Source organism: Ahaetulla prasina, chromosome 11 (assembly GCF_028640845.1).
Source record: "Ahaetulla prasina isolate Xishuangbanna chromosome 11, ASM2864084v1, whole genome shotgun sequence".
Classification (NCBI taxonomy): domain Eukaryota; kingdom Metazoa; phylum Chordata; class Lepidosauria; order Squamata; family Colubridae; genus Ahaetulla; species Ahaetulla prasina.
The window spans coordinates 17892343-17906730 of NC_080549.1; positions in this window are offsets into that span (position 1 = coordinate 17892343).

Genomic DNA, 14388 nt, shown 5'->3' on the forward strand with positions numbered 1-14388 from the left:
TCTGACAGGTTCTGGAGAACCGGTAGCGGAAATTTTGAGTAGTTTGGAGAACCGGTAGTGGAAAGTTTGAGTAGTTCAGGGAACCGGCAAATACCACCTCTGGCTGGCCCCAGAGTGGGTGGGAATGGAGATTTTGCAATATTCTTCTCCCAAGAGTGGGGAGGGAATGGGATTTTGCAGTATCCTTCCCCTGCCACACCCACCAAGCCACACCATGGCCACCAAGCCATGGTAGCCACAGAACCGGTAGTAAAAAAAATTAGATTTCACCACTGCTTTTTCCCCTTCCCTTCCCTTTCTCACCTTTCCCCTCTCTTCTTGTAACTTCCTTCCTTCTTCCCTCCCTCCCTTCTTCTTACTTACTTCCCCCTCCCTCCACCACACATCCCTTCCCTTTACCTCCCCTCCTCCCTCCTGCTTTCTTCTTTCCCTCGTATACAGGTTCAAATCCAGATTTAGAATAAAATTTGCTGAGGTGAATTTTAAAAAATGTGGAGACCAGCTACGCCTCTTTTTATATTTTCCGTGTTGAAGAGGTCAGTTTCTTTTGGATTGACACAGAGTCAAGGAAGGATAAACGGCTTCTTTTAAAAAAAAGGAGCTTTCGTGGATTCCCTGCGCCTTCCTCCCAGGAAAATTTCCAAAGGCTCCATCAACAACTTTCTCAAAGACACTTGGGAGGCCCTATCTTCATACAGTTAGATCCTCAACATCACTGACCGGTGTGCTGAACAATCCATTAGAGTGTGCAGAACATATGGTGCCCTTCTTACATGACCGTATCCCTGTGTTCACTTAAAGAGGTTCATTAGATCCCCCGCAGCCTCTTTGGGTTTTCAATGATACTCATCAGGGATTTTTTTAAAAAGCAACATGGGCAGAAGTGTGCCGTAACGGTTGTTGATAAGTTTGGAACAGGAAAAATAAAGAGAGCTCCAGGTTTCTAGCTGGGATCAGATGGAGATGGGAAGAAGTCATGACTCAGGGATAACAGAATAACAGAGTTGAAAGGGATCTTGGAGATCCGCTAGTCTAACCCCCTGCTCAAGCAGGAAACCCTATACAATTTCAGACAAATGGCTGTCCAGTCTCTTCTTAAAAACGTCCAGTCTGCAGCACCCACAACCTCTGAAGGCAAGGCATTCCACTGGTTGACTCTTCTCATCATTAGGAAATTTCTCGATAATTCCAGAGAATTGCTTCTCTCCTTGATTAGTTTCCATCCATTGCTTCTTGTCCTGCCTTCAGGGGCTTTGGAAAATAGGTTAACCCCCTCTTCTTTGTGGCAGTCTTCAACTTCGTTGCAGCTCCTCAACTAAACCGGGGCCCTGAGAGATCCTTCTCTTACAACAAAGAGTATTTGTTTGTCCTATCAGCCTGAATCTTCCTGAACTTGGCATCATCCAGGGTTATATCTTCTAAACACTATAATTCCCAGCAAACACAAGCTATTCATGCAGTGTGAGAATTATGAGAGCTGCAGTTTAAGACATGGGGAAGGTGTCTAGGTGGAGAAGATTGACCTTGGCAGAGGTTTTACTACCTACTTACGGGTTACTTACGGGACCGCCTACTGCCACCGTTTGCCTCCCACCGACCCGTGCGCTCTCACAGAGAGGGACTCCTCAGGGTACCGTCAGCCAAGCAATGTCGGCTAGCGGCCCCCAGGGGAAGGGCCTTCTCTGTGGGGGCTCCCACCCTCTGGAACGAACTTCCCCCAGGACTTCAACAACTTCCTGACCTTTGGACCTTCCGCCACGAGCTGAAGACGTATCTATTCTTTCGCGCAGGACTGGCATAGAATTTTTAGAATTTTTATTATTGGGTTTTAAATTTTAATGGGTTTTATTATTTTAAATGTATTTTAAATTGGGGCCATATTGAATAAGTTTTTTAATTATTGATTTTATTTGTATTGTATTTACTCATTGTTTTTTTTACTTGGCTGTGAACTGCCCTGAGTCCTTCGGGAGAAGGACGGTATAAAAATTAAATTATTATTATTATTATTATTATTATTATTATTATTATTATTATTATTATTATTATTATTACTACTACTACTACTACTACTACTACTACTACTACTACTACTTGCCAATTTTGGCTCTTCCTATTCTTGCAGGGACGCAAGCTCAGTGGCTCAGTAGCTAAGACACTGAACTTGTCGATTGAAAGGTCAGCAGTTCAGCGGTTCGAATCCCTTGTGCCGCGTAACAGGATGAGCTCCTGTTCCTTGTCCCAGCTTCTGTCAACCTAGCAGTTCGAAAGCGTGTAAAAAATGCAAGTAGAAAAATAGGGAGCACCTTTGGTGGGAAGGGAAGGGCGTTCTGTGCACCTTTGGTGTTGAGTCATGCTGGCCACATGACCACGGAAACGTCTTCAGACAGTGCTGGCTCTTCGGCTTTGAAACGGAGATGAGCACCGCCCTCTAGAGTCGGGAATGACTAGCACATATGTGCGAGGGGAACCTTTACCTATTCTTGCTGCTTCCTCTAATATCATCCAGTGCTTGGTCCAAATATGCCTTGCCGTTTCTTCAAAGCTTTCTTCCTCTGCTTTCTCAGGATACCCAAGAGTGACTCTCCAATTTTCCTTGGAGGAACATTTCTTGTGGGAGCAAGTGGATCAGAGGTGGTATTCAGCAGGTTCTGACCAGTTCTGGAGAATCGGTAGTGGAAATTTTGAGTAGTTCAGAGAACCGGTAAACCACCTCTGACTGGCCCCGCCCCCATCTATCATCTGCCTCCCGAGTCCCAGCTGATCAGGAGGAAATGGGGATTTTACAGTAACCTTCCTCTGGAATGGGGAGGAAATGGGGATTTTGCAGTAACCTTCCCCTGGAGTTGGGTGGGAATGGGGATTTTGCAGTATCCTTCCCCTGCCACGTCCACCAAGCCACGCTCACAGAACCAGTAGTAAAAAAAAATTGAATCCCATCACTGAAGTGGATGGTGAATGTTTCAAGAAGTAGGGAGAGGAAGACAACTACATTCTCCCTTTATGAAATGTCTGTCTCTTTATACCTATTTGTGTGTTGTGCTAGTTTGGCTGACTTTGTGTCTGTAATCAAACTTGCCTTTATTTATTTATTTATCCAATTTATTAGCTTCCCCTCTTAACACAGGTGTCAGGCACCAGGGAAATCAGAGATCCAGGCAGCTCAAACAGATATAAAGATTTATTGCAAGCTCTCTACAAGAATCTGAACTACTAATGGCCAAAGCAATTTGGTGACAGATAAGAGGCAAAGGAATTCAAGGTGGATCAAACATGTCATCATTCATGAGCCCTTTCATGCCCAAAAGAGATCTTTGACATGTTTGTCTCTCAGGCTCAGCCTGGTTATCAACTACATCAGGGTAAGATTTGATTTGTGGTTTGCCTCGGGCCAAAAATCACCGAGCACCATTCTTAATTTTTTTTCGCACAAAAGTAGGATATTATACCCCTGCTGCTATTAAGCTTTTCGTGGCCAAGTCACTAGCACAACTCCTTTATGGGACCTCGCTTGGACCATCAGCTTCATGTTTTACATCATTAGAAATAGTTCAAATTCATTAGATCAATTCTCCAGATGTCACGTTGTGTCTCAAATGCACTTCTGCACCTGGAGACAGGATTGACAAAAGTCGAAGCAAGAACCCATGTAGCGTCCTTAAATCTCTGGCTAAAGCTTAACTTCTATCCGCAAGGTCTTGCTCTGTTAATCCTCCAAGACAAATTCCCTTCATCGTGGATCAAGGCTGTCGAGTCCAACCTTGCCAAATTAGGTGTCTTCCCAGCTTTAATACTCAAGATGGACTATGATCTAGCAAGACAAACCTTGCGACAAAGGTTTGGAGGGCATTGAGAGGCAGGCAGACTTAGGGAAAGCTCTGCTGTTTCTGGCTCCAGATGCCATTAGATGTGTGGTTGCTCCTGCCAGCTATCTTCGTCAGTTGGAGTCAGCAAACCACTGGAAAGCATTTTCGCTCGCATGGCGCCATGCGCTTCCATTGGTTGTCCTGTATAGCAAGTATAAAAGGATATCATTGGTGGAAAGACTCTGTCCCTGCAGCTCAAGAGAGGTGGAGACTGTAGGTCACATGCTCCTTAGATGTTCCCTTTACACAGAGATTAGGAAAAAACATATTCTGCCAATAACTGCTAGGTATCCTGGCTGCTCCGACATTACCTATCTTCAGTGGCTGTTTAAGGGTGAACAGTCCATAACTACAGCACATGTGGCCAGATTCTGCGCAGCAGCCCCGGGGATTCATTGCAAACATGTGTCTTCTTCACCATAGTTACGTTACGTAACAAATGTGGCAAACCCTTTGCACTGCTTAGTCTTTTCCCTTTTGGCATTGAACCTACAACGGGCCACACAGTTTAGGGATTGCAACTATCGTATAGTCAGACCATGGATAATTGACACTGGATTTTATTATAGATTTTAATTGTTATTTATTATTTTATACTAGAATTTTTAAGTGTATATATACTGGGTGCTTTTATTTGTTCCGGTCTAAGACTGGAATAATAAATTGTATTGATCCTTCTTTGTGTCACCTGCCTGTACTTTTGAGGACCTTATTTTGTAATGCATTAGTGCCACTTTGACAATTTTGATGCATGAGATGTATATGTGATTTACTAAAGATTTGTGATTTGAAGCTATTTGTTGTTCTAATGCATTTTTCTGAAACATCATTGGCAGCTCTTGAGTTGTCCCAAAGGTGCTTTTTTTCAGGAGGCAACTGGACTTTCTTTTGAAGATGTTTCGCTTCTCCTCCAAGAAGCTTCTTCAGCTCTGGCTGGATAGTGGGGAATGGAAGGATTTATATTCCTTGCAGACAGCTGGTCATTTGCATCCTTTTAGAGGGTCATTGAGGCCACTCGGAGATTTATCTGTGTCCTCAGGGTCACCTGAGTGGTGCTCCTGGTTCCTGTAGCCTGCAATTTTTTCCCTCTGGAAATCCATTCCTACTCCCACACTATTCACAGGGTATTCATCCCAAATTGTATAGCTAAATGTCTGTAGAGATTCTCAGTCCTCCAGGTCATGATTATCCCAAAGGTGCTTTTTTTTGGAGGCAACTGGACTTCTTTTTTTTCCTTTGAAGACGTTTCGCTTCTCATCCAAGAAGCTTCTTCAGCTCTGACAGGATAGTGGGGGATGGAAGGTTTTATATTGCTTGCAGAATATAGGGTATAAAGGTTCCCCTCGCACATACGTGCTAGTCGTTCCTGACTCTAGGGGGCGGTGTTCATCTCCGTTTCAAAGCCGAAGAGCCAGCGCTGTCCGAAGACGTCTCCGTGGTCATGTGGCCGGCATGACTCAATACCAAAAGCGCATGGAACGCTGTTACCTTCCCACCAAAGGTGGTACCTATTTTTTCTACTTGCATTTTTACGTGCTTTCAAAACTGCAAGGTTGGCAGAAGCTGGGACAACTAACGGGAGCTCACCCATTACACGGCAGCAGTAGGGATTCGAACCGCTGAGCTGCCGACCTTTTGATCGACAAGCTCAACGTCCTAGCCCCTGAACCACCGTGTCCCTATATAGGGTATATAGGGTATATTAAAAGGAAGAAACAGCTGCCATCACACATTTCTAGAAGCACTAAACTGTAAACACCTAGCCTGATGATGACGAATGGGATTTCGTCGAAACGTCGCCAAGACACTTCCAATTTTACGTGGGAGAAAACCCGAATAACCAAAGATATATATATATATATATATATATATATATATATATATATATGTATATATATATATATATGTATATATATATATATATGTATGTATATAGGTCTTTGGTTGTTCGGGTTTTCTCCCGTGTAAAATTGGAAGTGTCTTGGCGACATTCGACAAAGTCTCATTCATCTTCAGGCTTCAGCTCGTGCTTCTGGGAGCAATGTGATCGAGCCCCCACCCAAACAGGACACACCCCCACCCAATCAGAGCACAACCCCCCCAGCCAATCAGAGCACAACCCCCCCAGCCAATCAGAGCACAGCCAAGCTCCCACCCAATCAGTTCAAACCCCCACTAGCAGTTAAAAGGAAGAAACAGCTGCGATCACACATTGCTCCCAGAAGCATGAAGCTGAAGCCTGAAGATGACGAATGAGACTTCGTCGAAACGTCGCCAAAACACTTCAATTTTACGTGGAAGAAAACCCGAATAACCAAAGACCTACATACAAACACCCGCGAAAACCTCAGAAAACATATATATATATATATAGTATAAATGAGTATAAACGATCAGCTGTCTGCAAGGAATATAAATCCTTCCATTCCCCACTATCCTGTCAGAGCTGAAGAAGCTTCTTGGATGAGAAGCGAAACGTCTTCAACAGAAAAAACGAGAAAGTCCAGTTGCCTCCTGGAAAAAGCACCTTTGGGACAACCATGACCTGGAGGACTGAAAATCTCTACAAACTTTCCGCCCTGGAGTTCTTTTATAAAGTTTTGAGAAGACTGTTTGGGAAACGGGAGACTGCTTTAGGATAGATATGATTTAGCAGCCCGTTTAAAAGAAGACGGTAAACAAGGACAAAGCCTTCTGGACATTAAAAGTGACAATTGTGGTCCAAAGCCTTTGAAGGCAATCAGTTTGAAGAACGCTATTGAACAGCAGACGTAAATTATTGCTGCTGGATCACCCTTGTTGACAGACAGGTGGCGGCATTTTTGACCCCTGGATGGTGTCCTGGATGGTTTTCAAAGGCAGCGGAGAGAAGGAGAGTAGCATAGAGCAGATGCTAGTGGTAGTAGCATGGATGATGTGACCCCAGCTCTTGCTTTCCATAAACCAGCACAGATGGAAGATCAAAAACAAGTGGCGACAAGATTACGGCGCCCCAGAAAATCTGGATCCACGAGCAGAGATTACAAAACCAGCTTTGGAACCTCTTAAATCTTTGAGCTCCCTGGGCTATCGTAAATCCCAAAAGCCGTCCATCAACGGGATCTATTTCTGATCAAATAAGTTGGGTTCCAAGAAATGCCCCCTTGCCTCTCATGCCATCTCGCTCCATTGGCACCGGTTCCTGTGTGCCGTACCATTCGCCCAGCGTTGCTTTCAGCCTTATTAAATGTGTCGTCTTGTTATGTTCCCTGGTCCTCTTTCCCGGAAAACAAATAAACAGCAAGGATTTGTCAATCTCGGCCCTAAGTGAGAGTGGCAGCAAACTTAATCTGGTGCTAATTAAGCTTGTGGAAAACTAAATCAAGCATCAGAAACCACAGATTATTTTAAGCTTCCTCCAGTATAAACAGAAAAGACTGAGGATCGGTAACATTTTATTTTTGTTGACAGTTTCCCCCACTTCTCCTCCGTTTTATTCCCTTCCTCAGATAGGCTGGCCATTGATTGCCGCTCGCTCTGTCTTCCTTTGGCCTCCGCGTGGCAGTTTGTTAATCCTTCCTATTTATGTGCATTTAAGCAGGATTACAAACTTCAAATACACTGTAAAAGGAACCTGTATACAAGCCTTCAAAAGCACTTAAACATGCTGCTGATAGCTAGACCAGCCTCAGCAAGGAAATGGCCAGCCTTTGGAAGGAGGGGAGGGAAACCTGGCCCAAGTGTTTATTTGCCAGCCATCTGTGATTACAAAGCAACCGAGGGACAAAAGGACTGGAAAATGTAAAATGACGGAAGGTTTAGCATCGCTGAGCATCGTGTTTCCACTTCTACAGGCTGTCCGACAAGGCAGGGATCACTGAGCTTTCAAGAAGACGGAAATGTCATTGTGTGGATGCAATTTGTTGATTTATTGGGAGGCTAATGAAAGAAAGAAAGAAAGAAAGAAAGAAAGAAAGAAAGAAAGAAAGAAAGAAAGAAAGAAAGAAAGAGGGAGGGAGGGAGGAGGGAGGGAGGGTGGGAAGGAGGGAAAGAAAGAAAGAAGGAAGGAAGGAAAGAAAGAAAGAAAGAAAGAAGAAGAAGGAAGGAAGGAAGGAAGGAGGAAAGAAAGAAGGAAGGAAGAAGAAAGAAAAAAAGAAAGAAAGAAAGAAAGAAAGAAAGAAAGAAAGAAGGAAAGGAAGGAAAAAGGGAAGGAAGGAAGGAAGGAATTCCATGGAGAGGGAGGAAGGAGAGAGAGAGAAAGAGAAAGAGAGAGAAAAAGAAAGAAAGAAAGAAAGAAAGGGAGGGAGGGAGGGAGGGAAAAGAAAGAAAGGAAGGAAGGAAGGAAGGAGAGAGAGAGAGAGAAAGAAAGGGAGGGAGGGAGGGAGGAGGGTGGAAAGGAGGAGAAAGAAAGAAAGAAGGAAGGAAGGAAAGAAAGAAAGAAAGAAAGAGAAAGAAGAAAGAGAGAGAAAGAAGGGAGGGAGGGAGGGAGGGAAGGAAGGAGGAAGGGGAAAGAAAGAAAGAAAGAAAGAAAGAAAGAAAGAAAGAAAGAAGGAAGGAAGGAAGGAAGGAAGGAAGGAAGGAAAGAAAGAGGAAAGAAGGAGAGAGAGAGAAAGAGAAAGAGAGAGAAAGAAAGAAAGAAAGAAAGAAAGGGAGGAGGGAGGAGGAAAGAAAGAAGGAAGGAAGGAAGGAAGGAGAGAGAGAGAGAGAAAGAAAGGGAGGGAGGAGGGAGGAGGGTGGGAAGGAGGAAAGAAAGAAAGAAGGAAGGAAGGAAGGAAAGAAAGAAAGAGAAAGAAGAAAGAGAGAGAAGAGAGAGAGAGAGAGAGAGAGAGAGAGAAGAGAGAGAAGAGAGAGAAAGAAAGAAAGAAAGAAGGAAGGAAGGAAGGAAGGAAAGAGGAAAGAAGGAGAGAGAGAGAGAGAGAGAAAGAAAGAAAGAAAGAAAGAAAGAAAGAAAGAAAGAAAGAAAGAAAGAAAGAAAGAAAGAAAGAAAGCAAGAAAGCACGTGTGTCCAACTTTTTGGCTTTCCTGGGCTGCATTGAGTGAAGAACCATCTCGGGCGGCATATAAAATTTGTAATATAGTTAATGTATATAAATCACATAATAAAGTTAAGAGTTTACGATATTGAAGGGCCACACTACTAGCTTTTCCAGGGCCACCGGTTGGACACACCTGTTCTAAAGTTTGGATTCATCCATCCGATTTCTTTGGTTCCAGAATTTGTCTCTTGACTAAAATGCTTTTAATTTCTGACTTTGGGAGAACCGGTTGTTAATTTTCTGAGCAGTTTGGCAAACTGGTTGTTGGAAGAAATCATTAGGGCAGAGAACCGGCTGTTAAATTACTTGAATCCCACCACTGGACAAAGGCCATAGAAAACACAAAATCACAACACCCCTCTCAAAAATTCTAAAGGAAGCACTTCCTGCAGGAATCTTTTAAGGGTGTAACTGGGACTTTGGGAAGTACAACATGGAAGGGCAGGGAGGGGAACTTGCCTCTTACTAACTGCTGGTGCCATATTGCATAGATTAGTAACTCAATATTGCAGGAGGAGCAAATGAAAAGGCAAACAGAGGGAAGGATATTTTAATACAATAATTGTTTCCTAGCAGTAATATTTCTTCCCCCCTCATGTTAAGGAAATAAAGCTGCCACTGTTTCCTGGGTTTGTTGCTGTGTCTCCTCCCGTCTGTTCTCAGAAGCTATCAAACGAAGATGTTCCCGGAAGAGAAACCTGCCAACTCCTCCCACGATTCTGTTTTCAGAAAGTTATCATGTTGACAGACAAACAGACCGACCCACAACCCCCAAACCGTTTCCATAATTCCTTTCCAGCATTCCAACAAGACAGAAAGAGCTTTTTAAAAAAGGATATTAGCAAGGTACATCAGAAAGTATCCATTATGCCATTAGAATTTTTTTTAAATAAATGTTGGTAGCTGCTTGGAAATATCCCCTCTGCTTAGAAAAAAGGACAAAATATGGAATATTCTACATCGGTAGAAATGGGAGATGAAGAAGGTAGAATAACCTCATCAGTTGACCTTGGGTTAAATTTGACTTAATTGGTACAGGGGCTCCTGCTAGAAGACCTCCAAGGTCCCCACCAACTCTCTTCTTCTGTTCTTCTTTCTTCTGTTCTTCTTTCTTCTTCTGTTCTTCTTTATTCTATTATTCTTTATTCTGTTATTCTTTATTCTGTTATTCTTTATTCTTTATTCTGTTATTCTTTATTCTGTTATTCTTTATTCTGTTATTCTGTGGTTTATTCTTGATTCTGTTATTCTGTTGTTATTTTTTATTCTTTTATTCTTTATTCTGTTATTCTTTATTCTGTTATTCTGTTGTTATTCTGTTGTTATTCTTTATTCTGTTATTCTTTATTCTGTTATTCTGTTGTTATTCTTTATTCTTTATTCTGTTTTTCTGTTTTTCTTTATTCTGTTATTCTTTACTCTTTATTCTGCTATTCTGCTATTCTGTTATACCGTTATTCTGTTTTTCTGTTTTTCTGTTTGTCTGTTATCCTGTTATTATTCTGTTAAATGGGCCCTGCTCGCTGAAAAGACATTCTTCCTCTGCTTTGTGAGAACACTCACCTCAGTCCCACTTCTGGACCGTTGCACTGTTAAAGCTTTGCTGGAATGTGGAATGAAATATCTGCACCACTTGTAAGCTACACCTCCGTGCAAATCTTCCACAAACCCCCAAAGAAAGTATGCGTTTCTGGGTGTGTTCATGTACATACCAGCAACTGACCTTGACTTGAAGGATAGCTTTCCTTTCCCTAGAGGATAATTTTTGTTTTACAAAAGAAAGAAAAATAACGATAATACACCACAACCCTTCCAATAAACAACTTTCTCAAGCCAACAGATAACTTTCCCTGAATTTGGCTAGACGTTCTTCTGTCAGAACATTTAGATTGACTTGTTGGAATGGACTTGAATTCTTACTCCAGCGGCCTCATTCTAGCAGGAAACGTGTTTGTGTTTAAACTCGTAAGCTGCCCAGACTCACTTAAGTAAATAAAAATATAAAGAAATAAATAAAAGCGAGGATATGGTCTACAGTAGTTATACTTCCTCCTGTCTGCCACAAGATGGCACCTTTAGATAGTCTGAATCCAAGAGATCGTTTCTCGTTTCCCAGAAAAGAAAAACTTTCTTAAATGAGGAATTGTAGAATGCCTTTCTCTAAATAGGATAGGATTGGTCCCAGGAAACAGATTTAGCAGGGGTTTTTTTTATGTGTGTGTGTGCAGAGTTTCAAACTCTACCAAACCTGTTTGATCAAAAGAACCAGTTCAAGGAAAAGTATTTTTGTGTACGTATCTGTCAGCTCTTACCATGCAGAGCAGACAAGAGACATGACCAGACTAGGCTAAAATTTTTGGATATGCAATAGAATTAGATAAACGGCAGAAACTATGGGTGTCATTGTCTGCAAGACAATGGCTTCTGAGGTTTTTTTTATGCAGAAGAGGTTTTTCTGGAACCCTGACATTGGGATAGAAATAGGAAATTGACTATGTCAATTGCACCTAAGAAAAATCTGTATAAAATGTTTTATAGGTGACATTTTGCACTGGCAAGATTGGCAAGAATGTATAAAGATAGTTCTGCTAAATGCTGGAAGTATAATCAATCATCTGGTTCATATTTCCATATGTGGTGGACCAGGGGTGAAATCTAAAGATTTTCCCTACCGGTTCTGTGGCTGTGGCTTAATTGGTGGGCGTGGCTTGGTGGTCAGGTGACTGAATGGGCATGGCCAATAACAATAAATAATAAAAATAATAAAGTATACAAAACTTGGGAGCACACCGGTCTACCTTCTTTAAAAATAGAGGCTACTACTACTACTAGCCGCCTACAGCGCTGATCAGCTGTAGTGCGGCCCTTTGAAGCGCCATGGCAGTCATTTAAGGCCGTTTGCAGCTATATCACCACCGTGAGCTTCAGAGACAGAGAAGAGGAACAGCAAGGTGTGGGCAGTGGGGCAGGGATTTTTGCTACCGGTTCTCTGAACTACCCGCCCTCATCGCTACCGGATCATGCAATCCGGTCCAAACCGAGAGCATTTTACCCCTATGGTGGAAATGTCCAAAATCTAAAAAATACTGTATGAAAATACATACTTGGCTGGAAAAAATGACAAAGCAACATATAGATTTGAAACCAGAGATATTTTTGTTGGGCATTCTACCAGAAAAATATGAATAAAAAAAATTACATATCTGGTCTTGCATATATTAACTGCAAGTAGAATTTTATTTGCGCAACAATGGAAAAATGACGAGATTCCATCTGAAGGGAATGTAATTAAGAAAATATTAGAATGTACAGAAATGGATATACTAACACTTACTATTAAGTGTTAATAAGTGTTAATTTATAAGTGTTAATTTAATTTAATTTAATTTAATAAGTGTTAATTAAGAAGAAATTGAATATTTTTTTGATATGGGACATATTTTATCAATGGCAAGCCTAGGGGTCTCCAACCTTGAAGTGGGAGTTGAAGTCCACAAGTCTTAAAGTTGCCAAGGTTGGAGACCCCTGGGCTAGATAACAGAAACAGAAGTTAGAAAGGAGGAGATATAAAAAGAGGAAATGCGAAAGTGGAGAGTTGCTAAAGAAGATGATGTTAAGTATTATTGTTATCATATTATCATATTATTATATTATCAATATTATCATATTATCATATTATTATATTATCAATATTATGGTGATGAATACCACAACAAATATGTGTATTATGATTGTTTAAAAATAACTGTACCCAGACCACAAACTATTTGATGAAAATTGAATGTTGTATAAATAAAACAAATATTTTTTTTTTAAAAAAAGAAAATATTAGAATGTACAGAAATGGATATACTAACACTTACTATTAAGTGTTAATAAGTGTTAATTTATAAGTGTTAATTTATAAGTGTTAATTTATAAGTGTTAATTTATAAGTGTTAATAAGTGTTAATTTATAAGTGTTAATTTAATTTAATTTAATTTAATAAGTGTTAATTAAGAAGAAATTGAATATTTTTTTGATATGGGACATATTTTATCAATGGCAAGCCTAGGGGTTTCCAACCTTGAAGTGGGAGTTGAAATCCACAAGTCTTAAAGTTGCCAAGGTTGGAGACCCCTGGGCTAGATAACAGAAACAGAAGTTAGAAAGGAGGAGATATAAAAAGAGGAAATGCGAAAGTGGAGAGTTGCTAAAGAAGATGATGTTAAGTATTATTGTTATCATATTATCATATTATTATATTATCAATATTATGGTGATGAATACCACAACAAATATGTGTATTATGATTGTTTAAAAATAACTGTACCCAGACCACAAACTATTTGATGAAAATTGAATGTTGTATAAATAAAACAAATATTTTTTTTTAAAAAAAAGAAACATGACCAGATAAACTAATTCTACTTGATGGTAAACCTACTTTATAACAGATTCTTGCAAGTCTGAAAGTAAAACTCTTCCACTCTCTCTTTTACAGCCCAAGAAACTAAGGACGGTTCTTTTCTGGGTATTTTGCCCTGCTCAAAGTCTTGCTATGGGCTATGGGCTATGGTGCCTCTTATCTAACCATTCCTTTCGCTGCAGCTCTTTGTCCTGCTGTATCCCAAGGTCTTTCTCATATACCACATTCTTTCAAGAATTGGGAGTGTTGCTGTTTTTTTTTTTTTTTTTTAAAAAAAGAAAATATTAGAATGTACAGAAATGGATATACTAACACTTACTATTAAGTGTTAATAAGTGTTAATTAAGAAGAAATTGAATATTTTTTTGATATGGGACATATTTTATCAATGGCAAGCCTAGGGGTTTCCAACCTTGAAGTGGGAGTTGAAATCCACAAGTCTTAAAGTTGCCAAGGTTGGAGACCCCTGGGCTAGATAACAGAAACAGAAGTTAGAAAGGAGGAGATATAAAAAGAGGAAATGCGAAAGTGGAGAGTTGCTAAAGAAGATGATGTTAAGTATTATTGTTATCATATTATCATATTATTATATTATCAATATTATGGTGATGAATACCACAACAAATATGTGTATTATGATTGTTTTTCTCCATGTAAAATTGGAAGTGTCTTGGCGACGTTTCGATCACACATTGCGACGTTTCGATCACACATTGCTCCCAGAAGCACGAAGCTGAAGCCTGAAGATGACGAATGAGACTTCGTCGAAGCGTCGCCAAGACACTTCCAATTTTACACGGGAGAAAACCCAACAACCAAAGACCTATATACAAACACCGTGAAAACCTCAGAAAACAAATATATATATATATATATATATATATATATAAATATATATATATATATATATATATATATATATAGAGAGAGAGAGAGAGAGAGAGAGAGAGAGAGAGAGAGAGAGAGAGAGATACATACATATACTGTGTATAGTAAAGGTAAAGGTTCCCCTCGCACATACATGCTAGTCGTTCCCGACTCTAGGGGGCAGTACTCATCTCCGTTTCAAAGCCGGAGAGCCAGCACTGTCTAAAGACA